Source organism: Oreochromis niloticus, linkage group LG6 (assembly GCF_001858045.2).
Source record: "Oreochromis niloticus isolate F11D_XX linkage group LG6, O_niloticus_UMD_NMBU, whole genome shotgun sequence".
Lineage (NCBI taxonomy): Eukaryota > Metazoa > Chordata > Actinopteri > Cichliformes > Cichlidae > Oreochromis > Oreochromis niloticus.
The window spans coordinates 22,912,396-22,917,887 of NC_031971.2; positions in this window are offsets into that span (position 1 = coordinate 22,912,396).

Genomic DNA, 5,492 nt, shown 5'->3' on the forward strand with positions numbered 1-5,492 from the left:
CAGTTTTTATGCATAAGGTTCTCTCAGAAAAAAATGTAATCTCAAAAAGAGGAGGAGAAGCCAGCGTCAGGCCTCAAATTGGCTCTCATTGTGAGGCACAGATGACAAGCAAAAAACATGTACTGCCTGTAAATATTGGCTACTTATTCAGATTTAATTGTGTCGGTTGTCATATCTCGTTTTCACTCTCTGTTACCTTGTCTCTTACTCAAGCTTGTTTCAGTCTTTATTTTTTATGATGTCTGTTGTTAAATGTGTACTGAAAGGCACTGGATTACTTGTAATCAGATACTGGACCAATAAATAAACCTAATAATTTTGTTTTACCTGATTTCTCCCCATAATTTTCATTCTCTTTCCATGTCAGTGTGCAATATGCAATATAAACTATTCCTTTCATCTGGATATTATCAATAATTTGTCATGACACAAAGCACAAAATTGCTTTAGGCTTCAGGCACACAGGTGTAGAGACCTGTCAGCGACCATCTGGCTAACCAGCAGTCCCAACAGAAAAACATGTATTGGTTATGGCTGTGAGAGTTTACTGAAGGTTGCTGGCTGTACCTGTCAATTAGCTAACTGCTCAAACCCCAGTCATACAGACCTAGTAAGCAGTCAGTGACACCCTGGTAACCACTGGTTGCTAGGGAGAAGTGTGTATTCTGCAAAAAGTTGGTGAGTGGTTACTAGAGGTTTCTAGCAGTTGCTCATGTAGAATTGGTTGCAGAGGGTTATGCTGTGAAAAACCACCTTGCGATTGCTTTGGTAGCTAGAAAGTTGCCAAGGTCACCTGTAGCTGGAAGGCACCACCTTGTCTGCAGACACTCAAACTTCTCACAATGCAGTAGTGAAACTGTGAAAAGCGTGATGTATGAAGAACGGTCACTGTCAAAGTTGCCCTTTTTGAAATGTATTGATTGCAGTGGCAAGAGGGAACTTTTACTCTGAAGGCAAATGTCCTCTGTTTCTGTTGTGCTCTTTGAAGTCTGTGGGCAACTGCTGGTTTTTGGTGCAGCCTATTCTTTGTCACCAATATCACCTGGCAGCAGACAGGAACCTCCAGCAATCACTTACCAACTAGTTAGGGAATACACATTTTTCCCTAGTGACCCAAAGCTGCTAGGGGGTTGCTGAGCAGTCTCTAGACCTGTGTGACTAAGGCCTCAGTTGAGATTTGTATGTAACTTGTTTTATTAAGTGCAGGCTACTGAACAGTCTCCTGTGAGGATTGTTTACTTATTTATTTATTTATTTATCCATTTGGCACTAAAACCTAGATTCTTCTTTTTTGGGGGTTGGGGTGGTTCTAGTGCACTCTGTCATTATTTTGTGTGTTTTGCTGAAAGAATACTAAGACTTTCATTTGGTTATATCACAGATTTTCTCTTATACATAAATAAACTTTCTTCCAATTTCCACACACTTCAGACTGCATTTGACCCACCCATTTACAGTGGTGCTTGTGGCTATCATTGGTCACTTTAGCCTTTACTGGCTTATCAAATATTAACGTCTCACCAATTACCCAGCCTTGCTCGACTTAGCAAAGCTTCTTGGTTGGGATTATTTATTATTGCTGCCACTGTTGCTTTCCTCCCTTTGGGCAAATTACTTGGAACCGCTATTAAGTACTGGCTGTAGACTGTTTGCTGGGGTGGTAGGCGGTATTCGTTTTCCTGCACTGCATGCCCCAGACACTTGACCCTTGTCAGTCACGTAATACAGCTAGTAAATCATTAGGTGTACTCTTTCGAGTTTCCTTTTCTGGTTTGTCTTTTGTTCCAATCACCACTCATGCTGACTGCCCACTTCCTTTTCTGTTTATTCCAAACAAGTTTCTTTCTGCTGCTGAAAAAATACAATGAGTCATCCTCCTATATAATTATAGGAAATACATCAGATTTTTGAATTTTAATGTAAGCCTGCACACGATAAACATGCATAGAGGAATAGTTAAAACACCCGAGTCACTTTTATTTCAGCCTTTAGCTTGCTGCCTCTTTAAATGTTCCTCTCTTCATCTTTTCTTTTCTCTTCGCTTGTGTCCTTCTAGCTTTCTCTCTGTTAGCTCCACTTCCTTTTGTCCTTAAACCACCTATTTCCTTGTTTCCTCTCCACTGCCTCACACATTAATTTGAACTTACTCATCCTATCAGTCTGTGAATCTGTCAGTATTTTCTCTTTGTGTTAAACATTAATATCCCTTTTCCTTTTGGTCTTTTCATTTTTAATTTCTTGATCTCTGTTTCAGACACGAGAGCAAAAGCACAAGGTTTTGCTATCATTAAGTTTAGCCTGATAAAGAAGCATTCAGCACAGGCGCTTTCACACATGCACCCACACATGTGCTTTTGATTTATGCCATCAATTATATCAATCACATATTAAACAGCAAGCGCTATCTTAGTGCTTAATTACCAATTAACAATGAACGATTAACTGACAATTTACAGCACGAAGCCCACAGATTGAAAGTGTGGGTAGAGGCAGTGAGCATAACACAAGGACACATGGAAATTAGAAAGGATTTATGCCTGTTGATCTCGGCGTGTGTTTCTACAGTAGTTTCATTTGCTTGCGTGTGCATTTCTTATTTGTGCGCTTTACATTTGTGCATGTGTGCTTGACTGAGTGTGAGCTTAATCAGTTGTATTCGGCGTGTAGCATCAGTGTTACTCCCCACCTTCATGGAGATTTATCATTCCACCATTGTGAACGCTGTCACGTTTTATCTAAGCACGCCTGCTCCATTAATGGAGATGGGAGGGAGGACAGCTTTTCATGTCATTAAGAAAACATGATACGGCAATGATTTAAGACTACATTGGAATTGTGTTTAAAGCATTTAAAAGCCAGCAATACAGAGCTACTACATAATAAAAAGATTGTATTACATCTTGTCTTTTAAAGGGAGGAGAAAACTGACAGCCCGCAGCTGGTTTACCAAACCAAAGGTAGCATTCTTAACATTCAGAGCTTCAGCTTAATTAACAAGCTTCAATTTTTTTCGTCCCCTCCAAAAAAAACTCCATTCCTACTTTTTTGCTTATATGTGAAAAGTTCATCTGACAACAAAGCATCATGTCGTAATGTTGTCAGTGGGAAGGATATTCCACCGCTGCATGTTCAGGATATGTCTCTGGCAACATGTGCCTGGGAAATGTTCAAAATGCAGCAGTTATGCAGCAAAACAAGAACAAAATGGGCGTAAGTGCCCCTCTGTGACGGTGGAATTTGTAAGAAGTAGTGTGTGTGTGTTTGTGTGTGTGTGTGGTATGGTAAACTTAATATCACTACAGTGGAGTTAGATTATTGGAATCACACACTAATTGGGTTGCTGTGTTAAAAGCACTTTGATGCTGGATGTGAGTTTATTTTGTGACTGGATGGAGCAGTGTAGCATTGTAATATTTCTGTGTGGCGCATATATTTACATATTCCTTCATGGATTTAGGATTGAGTTGAAATTGAGCCCAGGAGTTTCTGCCTCTGGTGAATTTAATTTGTTATGACACTTTTTTTCTCTGGTGTAGAAGACTGAATTATCTTGTGTGTATGTCTGCCCACTTGCACATGCACCCTTGGAGACATTCCTCAAAGCAACGGCTCATTTTCGGTCTTTAAATATGCTGAAAGTCAGACGCCTGCACGCGATGCACACATATACACACGCCCGCCCACCCGCATGAACGCACACATACACGCGCACACACAGATACCTCTATCTATCTACAAACACGGCAGGTATGAGAATGGGTGTAGTGAGGAGCATCTTCCTCTCTCGCTCTGCAGGAGATAACACACTCTCCTTTGGAGCGTCTCAAGGACTCTAAAAACAGTGAGAAAGGGAGAGAAAGATTGTAACTCTCCTCCTAAAATGAGTCTGTTCTAGAACTTTCTGGCAATTGCACACTGAACTGTTTAGTTTATGCTCTTTTTTGGTCATTTTGAATGCACTTGGATACACAGAAGGGTTTAGATAAGGTTCAAAGCAACGAGCAGCTGCGGTAACGACACACATTTGTTGTGTCATGCAGCGGCTTAAGACTTAACTTTAAATTCCATGCAGTAGCCCAGCTTGTGCAACACTGGTTCAGCATCAGCATCATACTCCTAACAAGGAACTCAGTGTTAATATAATGCACCCACACTGAGTTTTCTCCAAGGGGACACATTTTAATGACCTGGTTTTCTTTCAGTTAGCAGTGGCCATACCTGCAATACAGCATACGTTACTTATTATTATGACTGGAAACAGCATGGGGGTATACAAGTGAGAAGACAGGACACTCAGTGATGGGCCAGTAGCAGCCCATATGTGGATTGAGAGGCTGAGGATTTAACCACTTGACTATCTTGGCACAACACCAAAGGTCTGGTTTTTATGGAAGGGATTGACCCTTCTCTTTTCCTCTCATGCAGCCTGCTCCTATCTCTCTCTCCCGCTGCCTTCATTGTCATCTTTCTCTCCAAGGTACTTTGCACAGGCTGCTAAACTGTTAGAGCATGCAGAGCTTTCTCAATAGCAGAGACAAAGAGGGATCATCCATTTGAAGTTACAGAGAATTCTCCTGTGAGAACACCTTCACTCACTGTCCGAGTTCACAGATGGCTCGAAAGTGACATGTTTCTAACATGTGTGTTATAATTGTTTCCTGCAGGGAATGTAGACATCAAAATGACTTTAATTACACATGCAAGCATTCTTTACTGGAAGCTAATTTTATTGATTAAGTTAAAAGAAAGTTTTTTTTAAAAAGCCTTATGTTAACAAATACATAAATAGCACCCCACATCAAATTCTGTGTTAATATCTCACTTCTGAGTATACAGCTTGTTTTTGATGACATCCAGTACTTTAACTTTAAAAGTGTTGTTTCATTAACCCTTTAAGACCTACCATAGAACCAAGTCCGCCAGAGCTTATATTATATTTTTACATGCTGTAGTGCCATTTTTGGGAGCATTTCAAGTTGCTATACATCAATACAACTGATATAGCCCATATTTTAATAATATGTATGCATTAAGTCCATAGTAACTACCTTCATTGCAAAAAAGTGCAATAAACTACAAAAAAAATTGAAAATTGTTTTTAGTTTTTTTACATATATTTCTACTTGGAGAAATTTAAGAGGCTTATCCCTCAAAACTTTAAATATAAAAAAGTTGCAAAAAAATAGTTTACAACAACAGGAAATTTATTTTGAGCGTCTTCATAGTTTTATTTTTGAGATACACCAATTTTTATATACTGCAGGAAAAACAAAAAACAATCCTATGATGCAAATTTGCAAAGAACACAGCATGTGCATCAAAATAAACTATTTCCAGCAGTGCAATTTGAGTTCTAAGCATCCCAGAAACTATTCAGAAAAGCATAAAGTGAAACTTTACTTATAAAAACACCAGTATAGGCTTTTGAAGCCTACAAGTAAAAAACTACATTTTCCGCGAAAATGACATCACTTCCGGTTTAGGGCAGGAAA